This window comes from Vidua macroura, chromosome 2, assembly GCF_024509145.1.
Source record: "Vidua macroura isolate BioBank_ID:100142 chromosome 2, ASM2450914v1, whole genome shotgun sequence".
Classification (NCBI taxonomy): Eukaryota; Metazoa; Chordata; class Aves; order Passeriformes; family Viduidae; genus Vidua; species Vidua macroura.
Window position 1 is genome coordinate 109,067,275 of NC_071572.1, and position 27,274 is coordinate 109,094,548.

A 27,274-nucleotide genomic window follows, 5' to 3' on the forward strand; every position below is an offset into this window, starting at 1 on the left:
GAGAAGGAATGATATATCAGGAAGGAATTGTTTCATGTGGAAGTAAGGGACCTCCATTCCTGCTCATGCTAGGTCTCATGACTCTGTTTTAGGTCTCTGATACCTCCTCAGCCCTAACAAAACTATTCAGTGTTATGGTTCAAAGAAGATTATAGGAAGATGGACAAGGAAAATCTTCCATCTCTATTGTCCCAGGCTGCAAGGAGAAAAAATGACACTTGGAGCCCAAACAGCACATAAGAAAAGTCTGTGGCTCAGAAACTCAAGCACTTGTCTGAAGGCAAGACTTTCTGGGCTCTGGGTCCTACTCTCTTTAGATTAATTTTAAACATTATAAACACAGAGTATTTGTCTGAAAACAGTTGTATTACAAAGTCAGACCAAAATTAGCAGTATTTCCCCTCAGCTGGGGACAACCAGTAGGTTACCAATTCACACTGCTGTTGCCTGCCAACACATTTTCTCCTGCCATATTCATATTGTTGGTAAAAGGATCAAACCAACTTACTCCTCTTACTAAGGAGCAAAAGATGAGCTGAGTCTGCAAAGAGGACAAATGCAGTCAATGTGTTCACTACTGACAAAGGAAAAAGCTAGAGGACACCTAGGGAAACAAATTTACTCTACGAAACATGACTTGGCAGACCTGGAGAACAGATCTGAAAATGGCTAAGAAAAGATGGATGGTACAGGATTGGAAGCAAACAAAAATGCCCTTATGGATTTGACACAGAGATGGCCGGGGAGGCAGGAGGATGGCCCACACTTGGATCTCACTATGGGCAAGGACAGACTAATGAATGGAGAGGTTTGTAGGACAGAGTTAATTGAAGCAAAGAATTGATGTGTTTGGACAGACTATAAATTGGCAATGGTGAGAGAGAACTGATGGGGCTGATGATGAGAAGAAGGATAGGGAATGAAAGATTTATGGACTGAGCAGTTTAGACAGATAGAGTATTACAGGTGAAACATAGAATATCTATTAAGTCTCTTGTAGATTGGAAGAAACATTTCATTGTATCTCCCTGCATGCGAGGTGAGGAATACTTGAGTCTTGTGAAATCTAATGTGCTGTTTAACCTGCACGCTCAAGTATAGATCCTCGTTTTACAGTTTTTTCAAGGGCTTTATGGTTATTTATTTTCCCTGACCTTCTACAGCTTTTTTTTTTTTTTTTTTTAAGTCTATAATGTAATTGCTGGGGAGGACACATGATAATTCTCTTTGCATTTCTGTTACGTGATGGATCATTTTGACGAATGTAGAAATTTGAAATTGTCTAAACTTTCCTTGAAGACACTCTTTTCCCTATAATACAGGCAAATATGTTCGCAAATCCACTCAAATTGCTTGAGTTATCATATTATGAATCATGGAAGGAGATGAAGAAACATTAGGCCATATGTTCCTCCTCAGCCTGGAACGAAGGGATGAACTATTTTCACAGGGCTTGACTAATACAGCTTAGGATAAACTGTTGACAAAAAGTGTTACCCAAAAACTTTAGTAGTGATATGCAATTATTCCATTATTTACCTCAACAGAAGAAATGAAAATATGCAAAGTTCCTGATCTTGTGTGTTAACAAAGATGTAGTTAAGGTAGCAACAAGGCTGTATAGAAATACATTAGTACAAGGGCATACACTATATATGTTAAAAAAACATAATTTGTATTTTAAGACACAGAAAAGGGCATCTGGAAAAGATGCACAGATGGAAAAAGTAAAGTTTAAGCCCACTGTCTAAATCTCCATCTCTTTCTTTCACAAGCACATCCTCGGATGGATTCACACATTACACACAAAACTTATGTCGCCTGCTGCCTGAGAGTTCAGGTCTTGCTCTAAAGCAAAGCAAAACAACATGAGATTGCTACATGTTTCTGAGCATATGGAACACACTTAAAAGGGCAGGTGCAAAATTCGGGCAAACAAAAATCACAATAATTGTCTTTTTTTTTTTTACCTAAAAGACTCATCTTCTTGACAGCTTATTCCACCACAGAAGCATCACAGGCCATGGAATTGCTCTCAAACAAAAGATCTAGAAAATATAAATCCTTTCCTTTTTCCCATCATTCTTATTTCTTTCTTTCTCCTTTGTTTACACACTTACCTGTTGACTCATACAAGTTTGCTAAATCATGCCACACCAAACATGTCAGGGAATCCCAAGCAGAAGACTACAGACTTGTCAAGTCTCAGTTCTACTTAATAATTTACACATGGGTAAAGCACATTGCATCTGCTTATCTGTATACATATAGGAAATTTCCTATAGTTTCCTAGAAAAACAATAAAAATCTGAGCCTCCTATGAATAACATATTTGCCTCTATTGCTTAGATTGAAGTTTGGTAGTGCATATATGCCTTGAAAAGTTACTTGAAGGAAATACTTTTTATGTATGAGGTCCATGTGGATTATGCTGCTTATTGTGGTCCAAACCCAATTGTATCAGAGACAATATAAAAAGTCCACAAAGTGGAGGAAAATAAAAAAAGCTCCAAACAAAAGGAATAAAGAAAAGCAACAGGACTCAAATAGCATTCTCTATTTTTAAAAGCCTACAGGGATGTCTTTGTCATCTTGCAGATGCCTCATTGTAAAACTGGTTGAGTGCTCCTCATTTCTCCAATATTCAACTGGTCAATACTCAATACTGAGGATTCAATATTACCAAGGAAAGCAAGAGGAAAGGGTTGAAATTTCGTTTCATTAAAAAGTCAATCAACAATCACCAAGCTAAACTGTTTCACATTTCTACAATGGTATCCCTTGTTTTTTTTGAGGATTCTTATGGAAATCAGTGCAGCTACTAGGCAAGCCTCAGCCATGGTACTAAAAATGCTTGCAGAAATCTGTTATTGTAGAGGGTTGGGACAAAATTGCTATACAATTTGCAGAAGTTTGCCTGTGTTTGTTGGAAGTTTGAAAAACAATAAATTACTCTGAGAAGCATTAGAATAATTTTACTAGCTTTCTGCCTTCTTTCCTTGCCCCTAATCTGTGTCTCTTTCCACACTCCTACAGCCCCTTCATGCCAGTGAAATGCTCCTGGAATGTACAGCAGTGCAAGATGTAAGTAGAAGACACACGTGCAGACAAATATAAAAAGAATTAAGAAAAGCAGCACATAGTAAAAGTCACATGTGATGTTTGGAGATTAGCCTTACTACTCCATAATACAGCTGGACATTCTTTACCTGTTTTGTCTACAAACTCCATACAACAAAGGCTGCTTTTTCTTTAAGTGAAGAGGGTGAACTTCAGTTTAATAAGAAACCTTCCCAAGTGCCACTTCTTGCCTATCAGTTGAACCTTAACATGTACACACAATGCTCTACTATTAGAAAACTGTCCCTTCTACCCACATATCTGTGAAACATGGGCATGACAAAAAACGTTTTTCCCTCAAAAGGAAAAAAAGCTTCTGAAGATCTTCAATGTACTCAGCACAACCAGCAACTTTAAAATAATTATTTTTATAACTAGCATCTGAAACTGAAATGAAGAACATCTTATCTCCATTTAAATCCATTTTTGAGTCATCGACCATTAATTAACATACATCCCAATGAACATGAAGGAAAGAAACAACAACAACAACAACAAAAAACTGGATTCTGATCATGTTATAGGTAAAGTTAATTGCATCATGAATTTCGCGTGTATTTTGCACTTCTCTCTTCATATGTCTTTCTTTGTTTTTTGTTTTTTGGGGTTTTTTTTAATACTTTCACACTCAGGTGCGGAAACACTCCTGCTGCCACCCCTGTACCGAAGGAGCGGTTCTTGGTCCATCCCCCGCGCGGCAGAACCGCGCAGGGACCGAGGGGAGCTGGCCGAGAGCCTCCCCCCGCACCGGGACGGGGCCCGTTCCCCTGCAGCGGCGGCGAGGGCGCGGTACCCTCCGCTGGCCAGGTCGGGCACCGCGCCGAGCATCCTCCGCCAGGGCGATGCCCCGCGGGGCGGGGGCGACGCGGGTCTGCGGCACTGCAGCAGCAGGAGCAGCTGCTGCAGCGGGAGCCAGGGAAGACCTCCCTCCTTCTCCTCCTTCTCCGCCTTCTTCTCCTTCTCCTCCTCCCCCCGCCCCGCCGCGCCGCGCCGGGGGCCCTCCATTGTGCGGGGAGGCGGCCGCACACCCGCGGGATGCGCATCCCCTCCGAGCGCCGCAGCGCCCCTGCGTAGAGAGAGAGGCGCTCCCCCGCCCACGGCTGGCGGGCACGCTGTCACATCCCCCTCCGGTGCTGCGCTTTCCATTTCTAAAAACGCTTGTGCACCTACATATATGTATAAACACATGAACAAATATATATACACATTTCCCCCCTCCCGCGCAATTCCGCTCTCGCCCCGCCGGGGAATCGTCGGGGGTAGAGGAGGGCGCTTCCCCGCAGCGCTGCTCCTCGGCGGCGGCATCCCCACCAGAAGGGAAAAGGTTACTGCAAGCGCGGCGAAAACAAAGCCGGCGCTCCTCGCCCCGGCTGCGAGGAGCGACCCGCCAGAAGTTGCGGTGCGGATCCCCCGCCCCGCTCCGCCCCCCTCCGCGGCGGGACCGCCGGAGAGGCACCCCGACATCGCCCCGGGGCGGAGGGCACGGCGAGGGACGCCGGCTGTGCAGCGGCCAAACTTCTTTGTTAATCACACCCGAGCCCGCGGGCGGCGAAAGGAGCGGGGGATGCAATCCGCAGAGCCCCCGGCAACTTTTCCCGACAACGCGCACGCCGCCGGTACCCGCACGGAAACTTGTTGGACCGCTAACCCTGCGCACTCGCGACTTTCGCATCCCCTCTCCCGCGGTGACCTCTCCCGGCGCCTCCGGGAAACTGTCGCCTCCCTCGCTCGGTGCCGGTGCCCGGCAGCGGGGAGCGGCCATCCCGTCCCTGCGGCTGTCGGCCAGAGCCCCGGCACCGGCCGCTACTTCGGGAGTTGGGGGACTCACCCTGCGGGATCAGGCGGCTCTCAGAAAACTAGCGGTTCCATCATCCAGGCAGTGCTTCCCAACTTTCCTTGCATAGGGCGAGGACAGAGCTCCGTGTATTTATATGGAGAGGGAGAGCGAGGGTGAGAGAGAGAGAGAGGAAGCGCGCTGAAGTCGACAAGCTGTTCAGCAGACTTTTGAATAAAAGGGGGATGAAACCGGATTCTTCCCAGTATCAGGACCCTGAAAAATCAAATCCTCCTCCGGAAAGGGATTCTTTCGGCCCCGTTCTCCGCGTTACTCTTAGGGCGCGGAGCGGGAGGCATTGCATACAAATAGAGCCCGGCAGCGGCCGCGATTGGCGGCGGCGGCGCCCCCCGGGTCCTACAGCCCCGGCGCCGGGCAGCGACAAAGCCGAGCGGCGGCGGCGGCGGCTCCGGGGCGGGCACGGGCTGGGGGACGGCGGCGGGGGCGAGTCCCGCTTAATTGATTCGTTACCTCGCCCATTGTAATACGTGTCGCAATGTTCGAGCGCGAGAAAGGCACGTTCTGAAAGGATGTCATGCCATCGCCCCTTCCCTAACTGCTCTTGCAGGGCTATTGTGCAGTGTGGTATGAGAAATGTGTCTGATTTTTAAAAACAGGGATTTATTTGTCTACAGACTTTTTTTTTTTCCTTCTCCTGCGCTGTCACAACTCTCTGTCATGTTCCCTAATAATTATGTTGGTACTTCAGCTATCAATTATTCATTGAATTCCACTTACCTATGCTTTTTCTTGCTCAAGTTATGGCTTTCCAAGGGCACATCTGCTCCTCTGTGAAAAGAAAGTAAACAAACATTCTTTAAAATTAAGCAACTTATTCCTAATTAAAAGAGAATAAAAATAAAAAAGAGTTATCAGAGTAAGTTTTCTTCATGACAGAATACAAAGACAGACAATAAATTATATTTAAATTATGGTCCATTTTTTGATGCAAGGAATTGTTGGACTAAGGAAAATACCCCATTTGAAAATCCAGGCAAGATGAAAAGACCAAAAAACAGATGCAGCATTTATGTATCAACTGCTTCATGGAGGGCAAATGTGAGATAATGACAACGTAGGTCAACATAATGAGAAATGAAAGCAATGTATGCACTTATATATATGAAGGAGTATCATACATAGCTAAACTTCTGTAACTGCCTTCAGATAATATACTTTATATAATAAGCATACATTTAGATAATAACCATTAATAGGCTTAAAACTCTTTAGGTAATGAAGTCTTTTAAATAGTGTAAGATTATCTGGGAATAAAGCCTGCAATGCATTGCAAAGCATGATGCTGTTGGAAGTCTAAACATGGCACTTGTCCTACAAAGAATGGAAATCAGAGACAAGGGGACAAAAAGTCCAGTGTGTAAGGTGTTGTTTATATGGCAAGGTCCTTACAGTCTAGTTAATATATATATTACAAATATTATTGACAAGTTATACATAGAGCAAAGATTATTTGCCACTACCCCATTATTTCACCAGGTATACACATAGAAAGAGACAAAACATGGAGGACAATCTATGTTGTGTTTAAGCTACTCTTGGACTCTCAGGATCATTCTTTGAATGAAGTACACTGTACACCTTGGAGCAGAGCATCAGAGAGGGCAGGAGGAAATCAGTATTTTGTGCATTAGTAGGTTCTGATGAGAGAAATGCTGACGAGTATGGGATCAAAATCATCTCTTCAGTGCTGCAGTTCAGATCTACCTCACACCTTGCATCTTTAAGTACATGAATCTAGTTGCAACAAACCTCTAACTCTCTGTTCTTTGAATTCTATTGCAGCTTTGGTTTGGACATTTAATCTTTTAGATAAATGACACAAACAAGTAGCATTTTTGTTGTCAGAAGAGGTATACTAGAACAATTAATAAACAGATTCTATGAATACATCTTCAGTTATCACTGTAGCTAAACAGACAATATTTTTTTCTCATTAAATAGAAGAAATTTAAGCTTCAGTTAGGTTACTTTGAAAGCAGCTGCCCATTTGCACTAGTAAATATGAGTTGTAAAGGAAAATGTTGCAATTGTTTGCAGTTTTGACCAAATACTGTTTCACTGTTTTGCTTTTGTTTCTCTTTATCTCTACTTGTAATAAATTATGTTTACCTGAGAGTTCAGGATATACCTCTCATAGTTTTTTACTTGTGTTACACTTGCCATCATCACCTTAAGGAGATTTCTGATTAACATCTGTTTAAAAGATAACAGGCTCTGGGCTATTGTATTTAACAAAGTAATGTGAAATCATTGGCAAATTTGAAAAAAAAAGAGTGGATTAGTATAAGTGCGGATGAAGGAGGCAATAACCAACGCTATCACAATTAAGAAATTGCCCTGTGAAGGAGAGAAATTACTATGCCCACTGTAGAGCCTACAGAGATTAATGGAATATGGCTGTGAAACTGTTTCAATAGATAAATTGGGTGGGTGGTTAAACATCTGAGCAAAGATGATTACTTTGTAGTGAAACAAAACAAAGAGGAATAAATCACAAAGCTGCTCTATTACCACAATTAAAATGCAATTGCTTGATCAATTATCACTCCAGCTAATAGCTTGATGGAAGACAAGCAAATAAATAAAACATTATGCTAACCAAAGATCTTTGAAACATATTAATAATACCTGTGCACTTATATGTTTCCTTGTTTGCATTAATTTATGCCTAATACATGTATAGTGCATTACATGACATTAGCAAGGCTGTATATAATGTGTTTAGCTATTCCTTTGTAGTTTAAGAGTAAACATCCATGGTACATAATCATTATAATGCACGCAGTGGGTAAGTATCCAACACACATTTAGATAACTGCTACATTTCAGTATTTCTTAGATCTCTAGGAATCTTCTTGTTTTACATATGTACCAGTCAAAGGTGATTTGGGAGGATTTTGCTTTGGAATAGTTTCCAAGGTCAGCATATGTGATGACACATGTTGGTTCCCAGCTTGCCCTTGGAAAATGACTGGAGTTTATGTGGGCATGGGGAGGCAGTAAAGCAAAGTGTGGCTGTCATATATCAGCATTTACGTTTTTATATCCAGTAATCAGCAAAGCGTGCATTCCTGTACAGCAAGGTAAGTGGTAACATGTATGTTTGTGTGAAATAAAACCCAGGGTATAAAGGTAAATAGCTTGTACAGAATGAGCACACTGTGATAACCTGATCCAAAGTCAGTGGCAGTGACCAGATTTGTCCCCTTGACCCAAAGTCCTGTTCAAATGTAAATATAGTACTTGATTTCTCCGTAGAAACATTCATATAATATAGTTTAAATAACATTTTGTAATGATTATTTATCATGGGGGGGGGAAGTATGTATATCTATTGATTAACAGCAACACAGATTGTGTCGGAAGTTGAGTAATATATGAGAAGATGTTTTCAGGTGTAAAACTGCAAGTTAATGGCAATTACTTCCTAGATTCAGTTGTAGAGAGTTATGTCTGGGGTTTCTTTTTAACATTTTAATGCTTTTTCCTATGTAAAAAGATTGCACATGTTTGGCAAACTTGTTTTGCCTTTCCCAGGGTAAGAACAATCAGAAAACATATCATGCATATGGACATATTTCAAGTGAGCAGTGTATATGTTGAAAATACATAGGTATTGCTGGAGTGTGCTAATGAAAGGGCAGAATTTGTGCCATCTCTAAAGCCATACCAGACCTCACCAGATCCCTTATGTCCTGTTTTTGCCCCAAATATAAGTGTCATCCACATAAAATCCTTTCACTTCTATTCTTGCAGTTAATTTTTACTCTTGTTTATCTGTATTTGCTAATTTGGAGAAAAGTCTGAGACTCCTGCCATCTCATCACTTCTGACTAAAACAGTTTGAGAAATGGGGACTCCTTCCTTTTAACTTTCCTATTCATAATGGCCAGAGATGTCTCCTGACTATCAGAAAGAATCTACTGATGAAGGCAGAATTTCAATTTAGAGAAATTTTGCAAGGAAAACAGTATCATGGTCTCTGAAGAACAACAATTTGAGTGGGAAATTGGACTTTGAAGTTCTCCTAGCATTATGGGCTGAACCTTCTTCAAGTACCCTGTATTACCCAACGTCAAGTACATCTAGTGATGAAAATGTAGGAAGGAAGGAAAGAGAGCAGATAAAATAAAATTTAGAATGACTAAAATGAGATTTCAAAAAGGAATTGAATAACATCAGAGAATTAGAGAATCAGAGAATCAGAGAATGTTTTGGTTGGAAGGAATGATAAAAATTATTTCTTTCTAACCCTCTGCCATGGGCAGAGACACCTTCCACTATCCCAGGTTGCTCAAAGGCCCATCCAACCTGGCTTTGAACACTTTCAGGGATGGGGCATCCCCAGTTTCTCTGGACAAACATGTGCCAGTGCCTCACCACCCCCACAGGGAAGAATTTCTCCCTAACAGCAAATCAAACCTACTCTCAGCTTAAAACTATTCCTCCTTGTTATGTCACTACATGCACAAACCTACACACATACAAAAATTATACTGTATTGAACAGAAACATTGGTCTATGGCTAAGAGTAGACAATAACAAAAAATAACAAACTTTTTTACAATAGACATGTAGGAAAGACAGTCGGAAAGCACTAAGGGCTGATTTCATGAACTCAAACTGGCAGTCGTCTTTGTTGCAGTGCATGAAGGATATAATTGAAGAGGAACATTCAGCACCTCATCCCCTCATAGAGTCATATATGTAGCCCCATATACAATCCTTTTATTCCAAAGCCCAAAACACTTTCAGTCTCATTGACATCTGTTATCAACCACAAGGAATGGGTGCAGATCATGACTCCATGTGCCTCCTATATTTTGGGAGAGGAACAGAGGGCTTTCTGTTCCTTTTTTTTTTTTTTTTTTTTTTTTTTTTATATGGAGAAGGAATTAACAGTTTGGATGTTTTCTGCCGTAGTTCTGTATTATTATCTATTGAGATTTATTGTGAAATTGGATACCTGACCATTGGGAAGTTGTTCTATATGCTACATGCTTAGTGTTTTTTCAGAACTTAAAGAACCAAATAAACATATAAAAACCAAAGGCAAATCCATGAGCTGTAGTGGTGCAAAAAGTCTGAAGGTTAAAGTGAGCTTGAAGTAAATGTGAAAAATAGGAAAGCTAAGTATATATACTTAGTGAGGGCTGCGGAGAAAAGGTAGTGTCAGGAAGAAGCTAAATTAGTTAGGGCATTCCAAAAGCTGTAGGAGAGGAAAAAAGACTTCAAAAGTCTTTATCAGAGGAAAGTGAAGTGTCAGGGAGAAACTCTTGCTATTGCCAAATGAAGAGGAATATAAAGACAGAAGAAAATTGATTCAGACACTGGTGTCTAATTTTCTATATTCTTTTTCTTTCTGATAAAGAAATCCAAAGGGTAATTCTGAAAACAGTTTTGACAGAGCTTCTACCAAAAATTTAAAAAGCATACCTAAAAAAAATTAGATCTGTGGAAGATATCAGTTATTATAATATCAGATATTTGATTTTAAGAAAGTAAACATAGAAAGATACAATAACTAGACTCACTGATGCAGCTGGCAGTTTGTCTCATTCACATCCATAGACATTGACAGCTTCAGCAACATGAAAACTTGCATTTTGCTTTGAAACATGAACTTGGAAAAGTGCTTCCTTGGTCATCATCTTCCAGCACTGGAGGAAACCTTGACAATTCTTCCCCAATTTAAAGTATACCAAAGTAAGTTGAAACAGAAAACTCAAACAGTGCAATTCCTTTTTATGTGATGTAGATAATGCTGGTTTCGATATAAACTGAAACAACAGTGTAGAAAGCATATACAAAATCCACTATAATAGCACAAAGCCTCAGGTGTACATAAGTTTTTGAGCTATTGTAGACAACTGAATCTCAAGATTAATGTCCCCCGAGGAGTGTGTGTGACTGCAGGACATGGAGCAGTGGATACCTGGATTCTAATCACTCCATGCTTTACAGTACTGCACAAATTTGCTGCCACTGCTAACAAACAAATGTGGTCTTTCAACAAAACCTGGGCTCTTGCTGAAGCAGTAAGAGATGAAAAAAGGGTGGCAACTCTAGATATTCACTCTCTGTTATTTTTACACTTGCTTTTCGCTGACAAAGGGTAAGCAGGTTGTGCTGTTTGCACTGTGCACCCTGTGAATCAATGATTTCTAAAGGATGACTCACCCCAGCCACCCTTGATCCTATTTGAAAGGCCTCTAAGTGTGTATAGCAGAAGAGAGTTTTGTCAGAGCTCAATACAACACTTAAAAAGTTAGAGAAGTGCTTTGGTTTTGTTTTTTTTTTTTTTTTTGTTTGTGTGTGGATGTATCCAGGGGCTGGAATACAAAGTAATTATGTCAGCAAGTTTACTGCTGTGTATAAAATAAAGTCCTATCTTGTTTCAGATCCTTATTGCTGAGAAGCAGAGAAAGAACGGGAAGATTTTCATTAAAACTATCATAAATTTAGAAGGCAGTTCTTTCAATTCACCAATATATGTGTTCAATTGTCGGGCAATAATGTTTTGTTAAGGCAATATTTTGGGGAGGGAATAGAGTATTTAAATAACAAAAAGGTAGATATTTTTAGGGAAACAGTAATTTCCTATCAAACACACAAACTCTAGAAAAGCCAATAAGTTAACTGAGTCCTTAAATTCAGAAGCACTACTTTTGTATCTCCCTAGCCCTAGTACAGCTGTAATGCTTCTGCATCATTTTATTCTTGGTTTCTCGGTCATGCTCCGTCATAGCTTGTACATTCTTTATGGACAGAAAAAAAAAAAATGTTTGGAAGGGAAAGTAAATTTTCAGGGTCTGTACACATCAGAGAAGAGAAAGGTTTCAGTAGAGTTTTTTGTTGGTTTTTTTTTTTTTTTTTTTTTTTATTAGAGCTTTAACATGTAGGAAGAGCTTATCCTAGTCAATAGGAAGACAGAGGTGGATGAGAGGTTGTCATAGATACCTTTAACTGACAATATCTTTTTTGCAAAACCTGGAATTTATTTTAGCTGCACCATATCACATATAGGAAGAATAAATCCAGTACTAGAATATAGTAAAGGGTCTTCCTGTTCTTAAGCAATCTCCTGAGATGAATCACTGATGGAAAAATGCTGATTAAGTCACTGATGATGTGTGCAGGTGTTTCCTTTTTGTTTGGGAAACCTTAAGAGTGACCCATGGGAGGGAAGGGCTAGAGTTGGAGAGTGCTTGTAGATTGAGTGCTGTGGTTGGGAGTATGTGCAGGCAAGTATGTGGATGATATAGGCTGTTTATGGGCTTTCTAAAACTTATGTTATTTTTGTATATAAGTGTTTGTTGAATCTGTAAACTTTGTGGAGGGAATAATTTGCTATTTTGTGCAAGATGGATTGTTCTGGTTGAGGTAAAGTTAACTTAGCTAAAGTAGTTCAATTTAATTTGTGTTAAGAGTTTGAGTAAACTGACAAATGGATTTAATTTTTTAAGGTATTTCTGAGGCATGAAAATACTGTGCAAACAGTGGGAGGCAAGGATAAAAACTGGAAACAAAAAGGACAAGGAAAGAAACCAAGATGTTCAGCTGGACTTTGAATATGTTTTAAGGGATGAAAATGAACAGTGCCATATCTGGAAAGGTTCCCAGGAGCTAGTCTTGTTAGATGGTGAAATAGGAATTAAAAAACCCTAAATACCTGAAAAAGATTTCTTAATTTGACATATTTGTGGTTATTCTGCAAAAATCATTTAATAAGTGTTTGATAAGGAGCAATTCTATATTTGTACAGAGTTTTTGTAAAGTGACTGCTTGAATGTTATAGCTTATGTGATTCTAATGATTTTTCCCTTTGCTCTTGATATGTTTTTTTCTAAAATACTGTCTCTTGCAATAATTAAGGTTTTTAAATTTAATTTTTAAGTTTTTATTTCTATTGTAAGCGATGGCTTGGAGGAGGCCTTCCAATTTATTTTGTAATGCTCTCTCAAATTTCATCCCTGACTTGTACCTTGGTGAAAGTAATGGTTTTTAGAAAACATTAAGTCCAATTTGCAATAAGACAATGAGGCAATATAAAAGCAAAGAATTAATTTTTTTCTTTTGTGAAAAGTTGTGATTTGGAGATTTTCTGAAGATGATCTGAAGTGCTGTGCCACAAGGGAACAAAACTTCTCTCAGGAGGACTCATTGAAGCACTTTTAAAGCAAATTGGTGTAGTGTGGTCATCAGCCAAACCATTCCTATGCCATGACCTTAAATTTCATCCCAAAAAATCTTATGTTGCACCACTGAAAGGCATTTTCAGTTTTCTTTTTTTATTTTTTCTTTTGTGGTTTTGGTTTTTTCTCTCTCACTGGAATGCATTTGCTGTGCTGCGGTTACAAGGCCATGTGCTGTTTCTTCAAAACCTGGAATTGTATTTTTGGCTATGTTTTCTACAAATCAGCTTTTTATTAAAGCAGTCTCAAGAATACTGATTTTTTATTTTTTTTTCTCTGTTAAGGTTATCAGAAAAGCACCAGAAATCAGCAAACAGTCTCTAAATCTATGTCAGCTGATTGGATTAGATGAAGTTATGTTCTCCTTTCCACATCTGTTTCTCTACTCTTGACATTGATGCTCTCAAACATGTGTGAACGTTTGGACTGTGCTTGGTGCTGAAGCATTTGGTGCTGTTATTGGGTGCTGTATTAGATAATAATTAATGCTTCTGGAGAGACAACCCAGACTTCATATGGCTAACATGGAGAAGTCCATGTCTTTATGGGGGCTGTATGTTCTCAAAGTTTTGTCTAATTTTAGGAATAAGTCTAAAAGAAGAAAGATTTCTCGTGTTTTCACTAAATTTTAGGGGGTAGTAACATGGAACCAAGGTATTTATTTCAGTGATATATCAAGCAGAAACAAAACCCTAAATTCTTCATGAAAATATGATTTAAGATAACTTTTTAAAATACTTGTGTATGTCTACATTACAGTGTTTATTTTCATTCTGCTGTTTTCTCTTCTTTCTTTAGTTAAATACTGCTTGTTAAGCCTCCCTGTTTTTCAGATATGTGAAGAAATTGAGTCATTGAGTCCAGAGGATATATTTTACCAGCTTGCCTAAATTTGAAGCTATTGTTAACAGTTGATTTTTGATAGAAGAATGATGATTGAATTTTTCTTCATAATTGGGGTTGTTTGGATGATTTTGAGGCTGGGCAGAACATGAATAACAAGTGATTTTTAAAGAAAAAAAAAGCCTTTTTCCACAAGATATCACTATATAGTCACTTATTCTGATGTCTTCTTCCTTCCTCTCATAGTAGTCTCTAGAAAATGAATATAAATTTATTTGCTTTCTTTTTGCTCAGGTTGAACCTCATGTTTTTGCTTCTAGTGGGAATGGAAGACAAATAGCATGAAAATGAGACACAATCAATAAAAAAATCAATGATCAACTTTATCTTTCATTTACTGTCATATTTTGTCTTTTTAAAATAAAAAAAAATCATGTAGATTAGTGCAGATACCAAAGGCAAAGAGATACATCACCTAGAAGGCTTCTGGGAAACTGTATCATGTAAACTTGTCTGAAAGTGAAAACCAAGCAGGTTTTGTAGCTGTGGAAGTATCTCCTATTCTCTGCTTTTGTAAAATGCGTGTTACCCATGCAGACCTTCCAGTAGTAAGGATGTGCCCATCTGTTCATGAGTCAGGCAGATACAAAGCTCTTCATTCAGTGAAGCTTTGGAAGAGCTGATATCACAAAAAAAAAAAAAACCAAAAAAAAAAAACAAAAAAACCCAAAAAAACCTGATGAAAATAAAAAACAAACCTGCTTTTCCTACTGTCAATTTGTACTGATGATGAGACTTGACAGCTTGGGAAGGTGAAGGGAGTTCTTGGGAAATCAAGAACTGAAACACCAGCTTGCATATGAGGTGATTTTCAATGTGGTTTTAAAAGTGACTAAAAGCAGCCCTTGATTTTTAGGGAAGAAATGGAGGCATCCCAAGCAGTGGATGATATCTAGGGATTGAAAAAAAAAAGAGAGGAAAAAAATTTAGAGTCCAAAATCAGTCTGGAGAGAGATCTGTGGTGGGCAGGGAGCCTGTTGGACTGCCTGCTCACAGAGGTCACACTACAGCAGAGAGAGAGCACAGGCTGAGGAGATGAATAATGGCTGTTGAGAGTCAAACATGATCTCTCTGGGCTTCAGCAGGAAAACTGATCAGTGAGGAGCACTGACAAGCTGAATCCCAGAGTCTGAGGAGGTAAGGAATGATGATGTCCAGACCAAGGAAGGAAATGCAGCATGATGTGAAACCCATGGTAATACTTGAGACACAAATAAGTTTCCTTTCTAAACCCACAGATACAGCAAATGATGAAAACACTAATCCTAATAATGGCTTCTGCAGTAAGTATTTTGTATATGAGGGGAAAAATAACAATTTTCTGTGTTTTGAGACAGATCTCTAAGCTAGTAAATGGGGAGTAATCACAGCACTGCAGTGCCTTACAAGTAGGTTATATTCAGGAACTGTGTTGTGTGTAGGAGAACTATGACTGAAGATTTCAATTAGTAGAGCCTCCTAAGAGAACAATTTTAATAGAAGTATTTTGATCAATAATGTTTATTTTTAAGTAATGTAAATGTAGTTCCTACACACTTGCTGAATTTGAAGCCTCTGTCTGTATAAATATGTAAAAATATTATTTTTACCATTTTCTCAGTGAGTAGTCTTGGAAAAGTTATCTCACTTTCCTCCTTCACCTGCACAAATCCAGTGAAGTTAGGTCAACTATAAAGTAAGGCACATATGTATAATTAATGCTACCCTTGATATTATAGCATTTATGCCTAAAGTTAAACCTGAATACAAAAATTTTGGCAGCTAAACTAAAATAATTTAAATGAAAAAGAAAAATTAGACTTAATGATTGGCATATCCAATATTACAAAAGAGGAATAGCAAAATTCTTACATTTTAATTAGCAAAACTTCTTTTTCAAAACTTTTCTAATTTGAATTTCACTGGCGCTTTCAGCAGTGAGGTAAACGTGTTTTAATGAAGACCATATCTGCCTATTTTAAAAGCTTCTGATAGACAGATTAGGTAGAGTCAACGTTGCTGGAGGTGATGAAATTATTGATGAATAAAGCAGCTGGGAAATCCTTGAAGTAACTGTTAAACAAAAGTCTACAATAGAACCTGAAATCTCCATTTGAATAGAAATTTTGGCAAAAGAGGAAAAACCTTTATGGAAAGTCAGGTTTTCACTGTTTTGCAATGAATTTTACAAGAACAGCTGTCCTATTTTGATGTATAACTGGAGATTACTGTTATCAATGCTGATACTCCCTTTGCTTGGTGAAACAACACTAAAACTTATTTTGATGTTTTTATGTTGGCTTTCAGGTTCTTGGAATGTACGTTTTCTTTGAGCTAATTGAAACCTAAAACTTCATTTCATTCTATAAAATGAAATTTTAATGGATCTAAGGGGGGGAAAAATCGCCTTAGTTTTGAGTGGGGAGGTTAACATCTTGCCCTACGTGTCAGCTATAGCATCTGGAATGAAAAAGCAGCGTCTTGACTCTGCTTGAGCAGGGAGATTGTCCCATGCGGCTTTGTTTCTCGCTCCGGTCTTGGGCAGCTGGGGCGCCCGGCTGGGCGCTGCCTTTTGGTGAGACCGAAGCTGCCGCGTGCGCGGAGGCTCTAGGGCAAAGCGCTCCGGTGTGGGTACACGGCTTTCGTAGCCGTGCACTGAGAGGAAGCCAAGGGACGAGAGAAGGCACACCTTGCCTGCGTGGCTGAGAGTGTTTATTTCCCGCGTGGCTGCTGCGGTGGCTGGAGCGGCCGCTCCCAGGCGGCGCGAGGACAAAATGGTGCCAGGACAAAAAGAGCATTGGGTTAAATAGGGGGCGGGCAGACAGGGGCAGAAATCCCCCTCGCCCAATAGGGGCAGACAACAGGGGAATGACGTGGATCACAGCAACCTATGGGAACATGACAGTGGGTACAGGGTTCTGGGACAAATAGGAATACAAAGATGGGGTGATTGAAACAGAACTTTCAAGAAGAATCTGGGAGCGGCTACAAGATTGACATGGGAAAGCTCCTGTGGTAAGTAACTTGGAGCAAACCATTGTGAGGGGAAAATGGGGGTACAGAGAACCAACTAACTAACATTTATTAAAATCCCTAACTGAACCAACCCAACATACAACAGTCCCAGACAGCCATTGTGGTCCCTTCCAACCTGGCTCATTCTGTGATTTGTTTTCCATGCTGAAAATGCTGCAACTGCTGTCAGATCAGCTGAATCACAGCTGGGGTATAACATCCTCTATACCCACCTTTTCATGGCAGCTCCTCGAAGGCCTCCATCGGTATTTTTGATGTGGATTGTATGTATTATTATTTATGTAGCATTGCACAATAGCTGAATGTGGATAAAAGTAGCCCTTGGAGAGGCAGATGTTTTGAAAAGCTAGATTTACACATAAGATACAGAAGCATATTTGGTACAAGGGCTCCCCGTCTAATCTTGCCTAGAACACATTAATCTTTGTCATTCTCAGGCTTCAGTTGTTGAGTTTACAGACACCAGAAATAAACTTGCAAAGACTGAAACTTATTAAAGCTTTAATTTGTACTTTGGTACACTTTAAATATATACAACGAAGCCTTTTTTTTGTCTGCTTTTTTTTTTTTTTTTTGTAAAAATTTACATCAGTTGATTTAATTTAAACTGAATTTTCACTTTAAACCTAGTAGAACTTGATCACTTCAGCTTTAAGTATACTTTAAATATATACAACGAAGCCTTTTTTTTGTCTGCTTTTTTTTTTTTTTTTTGTAAAAATTTACATCAGTTGATTTAATTTAAACTGAATTTTCACTTTAAACCTAGTAGAACTTGATCACTTCAGCAATTTAAACATTTCTCAGTAAACAACTATAAAAAATAACTTAATAATGTATCTGGGAGTTATCTGAGATCTGCAGGCTTCTATACTCAAGCCTGTAGTGTTAAATGTTTTGTTTAAATCCATTAAAATGCTTAATCACACAGTTTATTTCTGAACACTAAGTAGTTTCAATTAATATACATTAGTGGGGTATTGCATTCCTTAATAACTTGGATGGCTCAGGAGTGCACAGCACATACCAGCCTCTAATCACCTACAAATTTCTGAAACCTGAAAGAACTGAAACAAAGCAACATAATGAGCTAGGCTTTGTTTTATTCAGTTCATTGTTATGACCAAACTTCTATTGGATTTTCATGTAGATTGCCTCAGTCTGCATTTGCATTACAAATTTTTATTCTTGTTGGTGTTAAATAGATATATAATACTCACATGACTGCAACAATGAGCTTACAGGCTCACTTATTTTATTTTATAATTCAGTATTGCAGTGGAACAAAAAGCAAATATTTTGCTATAATGGTTATGCTAATTGACTTTTAATGTTGTTTTATTTTCCATCTACTCACCAGCAGTCTCCCAAGTTTAATAAAGCTCAAACATTTAATTTTATTGCCTTGGAGTATTGATTATCTGTTTAACACTAAGAACAATGTGATCTGTTGTCTTTGCCTTGCTGATTATCTGAATTATCTTGAAGACATAAGAGATGTGCATGAGGAGAATCTCATGCAGTAAAAAAGTCACTTGTAGGTATTACTTGTGGCTATTGTACCCAAACCACAAGTCTTTAATCTCAGACTCACAAGGGAAAAAAGATTTACTGTTTCACAACTGAATTCAATATTCCCTCAGGCATTGCACCCTCATTTACGTTTCTTTCTTGATTTTTATTGCCAACATAAGCTTATTTAAAAGAATGAATAGCATACTATCTAGTTTGAGACAAATATTTAAATGATACTTGAAAACCCTACTAGATTTATTAGAGAGGGTATTTTTTTTCAATCTTAGAGGTTAAATTGTTGAGAAAAACAACATCTGTTTCAAAGAAATAGCAGAAAGAAAAACAAGATCAATGGAAGGCTGCATCCATTCCACTATGAAATATTTTTCACTTATCATAATGTGCCTATGAAAACTTGGAAAGAGGGGAGACTAAAATAAGCTATATGCGAGAAATAATGAGTAACTCTTGAGATATCATAATCAAAGGAAACCATGTTTTGCAACACTTTGGAGTGCAGCATTTCATGACAACTCTCAACATTTGTGTGGGTGTAAGTATATTTTCACTATTTGTTAATCACATGCTTGGAAGGAGCTAGTCACTTCTGTCAAGTATGTGGAATTTCTGTTTTTATTGCACAATTAATTCTTCTGAAAACTGCCACAGTGTTGACTGTGCTGCATCACTTCTCTGTTTGTGAAGTAGAGCAAATTCCAGGTGTTGTGGCAGCAGATGTTTGACTCGCAGTGAGTTCATAGAAACTGCCATTCTAGTGAATCACCAAGTGTGATCTTGTGCTCGGTCAGCTGGAACAAATCACAAGTGTTTCTTGCTGCCTTTATTTTAAGTGTATCACATGTTGGGCCTCCAAATTTTTTTGAGAAGTGTGTAACAGGCTTAAGAGGGACCTCTCATTTTTCTACCTCTCTGCAGCTTCTGTGCTTAACACTTGCTAGGAATATCCATTGAATTTATTGGAGAGAGGAAAACAAATGAGAGGACAAATCACCTAGGCTATTATTTTTGAGAAAGTAAATGAAGGTATATATGTGTACAGAATGTGTTGGTTGTTATTGGGATCTCTGGGTTAATAAAAATCTGTGTTTTGCTTTCATATAACATGGAATATCAATATATGATGTTTAGCCAGAACAATGTTGAAGAATGACTGAAATGTAGCCTCAGCAATTGTAGAGCTTCTAGAGCTAAGAAATGGGAAGTGTTATCAACTCTATTTTAAAAATCCTCACTCCTCTCAGTTAAATTTTACCTTTAAGATTGTACTGTCAGGAGAATGTAACACAGACTCATGGAAGCCTTACTCATCCAGCCTTACCTTGAGTGTATCCAGGGATGGGGCAGCTGCAGCCTTTTCCCAGTTTTCACCAGGTATAATGTGTTAACTTATATATGAAAATAACAATGTGGTCCAGATTTGGACTGCTCTCACCCTGGCAATGATTTTTCTTATAACGAAAAGGAAAATTTTCAACAAAAGAAATTAGTAAAGACAATGGTGTTTTCTAAGTCCTAAATGGACTGTGTGCTTTAATTTTATGATAATTTTTTGACCAATTCTAATACAGGCTACTAGTTCCTGAAAAATATATGTTAAAAATTGAATGTTGGAACCCTCCTTGTCAATAATTTGGCATTTGATTTGTCTCTTATATTTGTGCAGAAATTATAAAAAGACCTAGAACTCCATCTATTAGTGTTTAAATTCAGGGATAGTAGACCAATTTTCTTCCTCAGCCAAGCTTATTTTTTGGTTTCATCTCAGTCAGGAGAGACTTTGAATTGTGTTACCTCTGTAATCTCCCTTCAGAAATCATTCTTAACAAATCTTTTGTGAGCCAGAGTTTTGAATGTGCATGATATATTAGGTAATTATTATAAAGATCATTTGATTATTTTAGTAATTTATCAGAGGGAATTTTTGCATAACCTTTTGACCTAAATGTAAATATTTTCAATGTTTCTTACTCTCTTCTACTTAAAATTTAGATCTAAAAATGATCAATAAATCACTGCACTATCTTGGAGACTATATAATTTTTTCTTTTTAAAGGTGACATTTAAACATGGAAAAAATGCCATGTTGTATGGATTTTGCTTGTGTGTTTTTTTTCTCAAAAAAAATCTTTTATCAGCTCTTGCAAAATTTTTTTTTTACATTGCATAGAAGTTGAATTGAGAACCACATGGTAACATCAGTTCTTGATATTCAGACATCTCTCTACAAGTTTGTAAATGCTACCATTCTTTGTGAAACATGTTAAAAATATTTCAGGAAATATTGTTCTCTATGTACATTACCTGTGGGCTTAGTAGGAACCAAAATGTACTGAAGTGAATAGTTTCCTTCTTTGGACAACAGACAAATCAGTAAGACACTGATTGCAACTATCGATTTGAGTTGTTTTCACTGTGTTATTGTATTGTAATAGTCTTAATATATAAATGTTGCACATTTATATATTAAGACTATTATATACAAAGACTAAATATACTTGTGTATACTTACACAAAGGAAAATTGGATTTTGGTCCTATACAATTGCTTTTTTCAAGAAAAATGTTAGCAACTTGAGTAAAAATAAGTTGATATAAAATAAATTTAATATGAAGTTTTCAAGACACTTTATTCTAGATTTGTATTGTTTACTATTTTCTTGTATTTTGAATATAATAGTTACTATATATTTTCACATTAATTCAACATTTTTTATAAGGCAAAATAAATATAAATGTATTTGGGCTGAAAGAATATTCCAGTGTAAGAGTACTTAGGCTGCTTTAGAAGTTAGGACTTGTAAATTTTAATAAAGTATCTAATGGGCCATCAAAAGCATCTTTGTTTTCTGTGTCAGCTGCAGTAATCACTTTAGATTTTTCTAACTAATGCATATGAATTTTTTTAATGTGGCCCATAAGACTGAAACAAAATAAGCTATAGCACTGTGACAAAACTGTCCATAAAACACCTGCAAAACCAGAAGATTTGATCATAAGAATTTGCATTTTTTACCCTGTGAGATTTGGCTAATGGCAATTATGTCCTGGAGAAGATTGTGCTTTTAAGAAGCTTTCTGCCTGCCTGCCATGAGGGCTTAGTTGTTGATGTGAATCTGTGTTGCTCCTGCAGTCCCTCCATCCACCCCCGTGGCAACTGTTCTCTCACATTTCTGTGGCATTGTGAAGTGTTTGAGAGGAAGATGCAAAATACAGAGCAGAACTGCCAAGCATCATTGTTATGGCAGGAGTGTGAATGTCCAGCACCCTCCCAGACAAGTGTGTTGTGTTTCTCTGTCCTTTTTTAATCAGATGCTGCCAGGAGTTGAGAGGTGAAGGTGAGGGTAGGAAGAAGAAAGGTGTGAGGTCCAGATCTCTTCTCCTTGTTGCTCCAAGGCAGATAAATGCAAAAAGGTCATGGATAAGGTGAAAAAAACTGGATGAAGGCAAAGAAGGTCTCCTCCATTTTCTGTGAACACAGTCAGACCCTGCAACAGATTTCCCTGAGCAGTCAGTGGATGTCCCATTGCTTGAAGTGCTCAAGGCCAGGACAGGTTTTATGGGGCTCTGAGCAACCTGGTCTAGTGGAAATTGTCCCTGCCCATGGCGAGGGGTTGGAATTAGATGATCTTGAAGGCCCCTTCCAACTCAAGCCATTCCATGATTCTAAATGAGCGGCACATTTAAGGGTGTGCTCTGACGCGAGCGTTGGGCGCCTTCTTGTCCCTCTCTGAGCTCAAGGCAAGCCTGGCATCACAAGCCCTGAGGACAAGGAGGCTGGTGCCTACTTGAGGAACCTTCAGGGAGTGTAGGATATGAGTGTGGTGAGCACAGGCTTTGAAAAAGCTTTCATGACCTCTCCTTGCTTTGGGCTCATCAGTGGTTTTAGGGCATTTCTGAAAATCTGAGTTGCCTTCTGGCTGTGGCCTGCCTACTTCAAGAAGCTCAGGAATAAAAGTCACCCCCTATGCTGAGTTGGAAAGAATAAGCAATTTCTTAAATGTAAAGAAGGTGAAAATATGGAAATTTACACTGGTTCAATTCATTTAATGCAATCTCTTGTGATTTCTGTGTGTGCAGTGTTAATTGGAAAATTTTAGCTATCTTTTACCAGAAGTTTCAGAAAAACTTATAGAAATGGTATTATTTTATTCCACTGGGAATCCAAATGGAAGAGTGATTCAATGATTTTTTTTGAGTTCATCAAAGGCAGAGCCAGGAATAAACTTGTGTTTGAGACCTTGATCTTTATTTACTAGATCATGGCACTATCAGAAATCTGGTTAAATTCTGAGATACAATTCTCATTACAATGTTAATTCAAATATTTCTATAAATTCTCCAATTTACAGGTACACTAGGAAAAGGCTATTAGTTAGGACCATCTGGTATTCTCTAATGTATAGCCTACAAGTGCTGCAGTTCTTCTTTTGTTTTATCACATCTTTACTAGCAGTTAAAATAATTTTTAGGGGAATGCTTAATATAGTGAGCTTTATTTATCTGGTTGGTGGAATCTTTTTAAAATAATTAATTTTGTAATGGTTTTGAATTATAAATCATATTTTTAAACAGGTCAGGCTTGTCTTGCTGTGTTTGAGTGGATTCACAGTTTAAATGCAGGGCTTATTTTCTTCTTGCTCTCTCTTGCACACAATTTTTCTCTCTGTTCTTTGTGTGATTCTAAAATCTGAAAAAAACAGATGCGATTGCTTTGCAGATTAAAACAGAAAATTGGTTATCTCATGAAATAAATAGAGAACCAAGCTTGGCATTTTTATTCTTGGAAGGATGAGATTTGAATTACTATTGATCAGGAAAAAAAATAAGGATAAACTCAAACTTATTTGCTGAGGCTTTGTAAACAATTTAGATCTATAACAGACTTTTAATAGAAAAATCTGTTTGCTGAAAGCCATTGGGCTTTGTTAGATCTGTACTACTTTCAGCTTTTTAAATGACTATTGGTAAATTTATAATTTTGAATCCTATTCAATTAAATGTTGAAATTATAGAAGAAGAAACTAAGGCCTCATTGTGGTTTAACCCCAGCCAGCAACGAGGTACCACGCAGCCACTTCCTTCCTCCCTCCCTCCTGTTGTTTGGATCAGGAAGAGAATCAGGAAAAATCAATCAAACAAAACCCCCCCAAAAAGGAGCATTTGTGGGTTGAGATAATAAGACTAGTTCAATAAAAATACTATTGATAATAATAGTAATAAAAAGGAGAGGGGGAGAGAGATAAAGTGCAATAAAGACAAGTGGTTCACAATACACCTGCTCACCTCCCACTGACGGATGCCCAGCCTGTCCTTGGGCATGATTAGCCCCTCACAGCCAGTTCTCCCCAGTTTGTGTACTGGACATGTTGTTCCCTGCTATGGAATATCCCTTTGGCCAGTTCAGGCTAGCTGTCCTGGCCATGCTCCTTCCCAAATCTTTGTGCCCCTCCTCACAGGCAGAGCCTGAGACACTGAACAGTTCTTGACTTAGGGCAAGCACTGCTCAGCACCAACCAAACCATCAGTGTGTGATCAACTTTATTCTCACACTGAATCCAAAACCCAGCTCTCTACCAGCTACCAGGGAGAAAATGAACTCTATCCCAGTAGAAAACAGAGTGTGCCTTAAAATTTGAACTATTTATTTCTGAAGTTAGGGATATGCTGGGGCGTAGGTTGCTCTTTTGACTTTGCTTTTGCTTTGTTGTTCTGTGTTTTTTTTTAAAGGCTAAAACCTGGAAAATTTTGTGATGTGCATGAACTTTCTGGAAGGTGAATGTTTCTCCACATTCTGTGGGATAACTGGATTTATTTCTGTTCTGGAACCTCTTGCCCTGAAGAACAGCAGGTGATCAGAATGCTATGAAGCAGCTGCTGGCATTTTTGGAAGGTGTCAATGCCCTTTGCTGCTGAGCCATCACATGTTGGCAACACTTTCAGACTGTTAAAGAGTAGTTCTTTAAATATTTTTATCCTGAAGGGTTGTTGCGATATTGACCTTGTTGCATGTAAAAAAAAAAAAATCAAGGCTAACAAGCAAAAAAATATCTCACTCTTACAAGGGATCTGAAAGATCTGGTATTTGTTAATATCCTTGTTGACTAAAAAGACTCCCCACATTGCTTGGTTTTTGATGGCTAGAACGTTTCTATTAGGGTAGCTATAGAAGGTTTCTCTTGGGTAACTATGGCTTTCTCTTTCCATTTTGATTGGTACAATCAAATGGATTGTTTTTTAGTTAGGTTTTTATTTTTAGGTTATTTTAATTTTTATGTTATTGTTTTTTAGTTTAGGTTTTTTTTAGTTAAACATTGAATGTCTTTCAATAATTTTAGAACATTAATAATACTGCAGTTTTAGTTTGTATGGAAAGCAATCTTAACATTTCATTGTTTTGGTTGCAGTGTCCATTTTTATGCTAAATTGGCTTTCTGAAGTACTTGTAGAAAGGTATAAAGAAGCTCCCAGAAGGGACCTTTTAGTTCTGAAAAAGGTAGGGATTTCAGTGCACTTATCTTTGCTTTTAAAAGCTGCCTCTCCATTTTTATTTTTCTTTCTTTTTTTTTTTTTTTTCTCAATGTGATTCATCTTGCTGGCTTTTATTTTTTATCCTGCCTCTACTTTGCCTTTTTTGTTGTGCTGCTAATCCACTGTGTGTGTTAGGACTCCCTCTTCCTTCCTCTGAAGCATCTGGAATAGATTAATGCGAAGGTCAGGCTAGTAAAGTGTGTGCATTTCTACTCTGCCTAAAATACAGGCAGATAATTAATTTTCATCAGTGATTCTCTTTGAAATATATAAAAACCTCAGCCCTTTTTAGCACGTCATTGCTCTATTAGTGTGCAAGTTTTTAGATATATACACCTTTATAAAAAACAGATCACCACTCAAGGTGCAAGATATAGAGTGGTCTTTGCTCGAGACTCAAAATTTTGGCTTTATAGCTTAGCATTTTCCTGAAATAAGGAACAAATAAGGGAAGAAGGAAAGGAGATGTAAAAAAGATGTACTAAATTTGTCAGTTTTGAGTTTTGGGGGGCTTAGGTGAGTTATTTAAGACTTCTCATTGTCATTAACACAGCGGGATTTGTCCTGAGCCTGCTCTATGATTATTTATGCATAAATGCAGATTGCTGGGGTTTGGATACATTTTGCCCTTGTCCTTCTATTGCATGTTTTTGTTTCCATGGATACAGACAGTTACCTCAAAGGTCTGGAAATATGATATAACCCAATTTGATGGACCCCAAAATTATAATTTTGAACCAGAATGACCTTGGTTTAATGGAGTTCTCCTCAACTGGCACAGTGAAGTTTGAGCTGTTATTCATCTCAGGGTGTGAACTACACTATTGCAAAGATATACTGATCCAAATGCATGGTGATGAGGATTTTATGGCCCACTCATTTCTTTAATATCTTAAGTAGGATGAGGCAATTGGCTGACTAATGAGATCTTAATGGGTGTAGTGGTCTGAGTGAGAGGAGTGTATAACTGTCTTCATTTAGGCTGAATCTGTCCTGCTTAGAAATTGACTGTCCTGAGAATTTTTCTTGTAATACTGCAGAACTGGTACTGACAAGATAACCAGTGTATGTAATGGTTAGAAAAGGGGCAAAGACAGCAACAGAGAAAGTAATTTTAGCAAATGTAACATTGCTGGTGAGGTTTTTTTTTTGAGGGGAACCTGTATAATTTCAGGAACGAGTCAGAATTTTCTTTTGTTAAACCCCAGGACTTTAAATATCTCTGGCCTAAGAAATAAACTTAATAAATAATTTTCCTTAGTTAAGGAAACAGATTACATTTTAATTTTGTACCAGGGATGCAACAAAATGTAGGAACGTAGTGAAATAAATCTTTGTTACATGGGCATTTGTTTGTCTCCTCTATTTTTATGTTTTAATTCACTCCTATTTCTTCTTAACTTCCTCCCCCCCCCCCCCCCCCCCCCCACTAAATTCTGATAGGGCTTTTTACTTTAACAGTTTACTTTTACCTGATGTGTCTTTTCTACCTAAAAGGAATTGCTTTTGCTCTCTCTTTTCCCATCTCATCCATTTCTATCTGATTTTTCCAAGTCTGTTAACACACTAGCATAGTAGCTATGACTCACAGTTTATATTTACTTTCATTTCCCTTTTGGTTTGAAAGTGCCTCTTTTACTACTGTGTGTTTGGAAGTTTAACATCTTCTGGACAATTAGGTCTCTGAAATTTATGTTGCATTTGGTTGCAGCAGCAGTACTAAAGTAGCTGTTATGCTCTATTATATGCTCTAAGATTTTGGCTGGAAGTAGCATCTTAGACCAACCAGCATAGTCTGGAAGGAAATCTGCAGCTTGTAGGGATATGTGATCTTCCTCTCTGAAAGGGAAACAGCAATCATTAAAACCAAATACCAGTTGAAAACAATTATTCTAACTTAATTAGCTGTGTTACTTAGACCATGGGAAAATAGATAATTGGCATCTATAAGGAGGTGTTAACCATGTCTTTGCCTATTTCCTGACTTAGATAGTGAATTTTTCTTTCTTTTTCCCTACCACCTGTGGGAGGCTGTTGGTTAACAGAGGGAAATTGGAGTGTTCCACAAAGGCAGTGCTTCTATGGAGCTCCTAATTGTGACTATCCTCTAGTGTTATGGATTC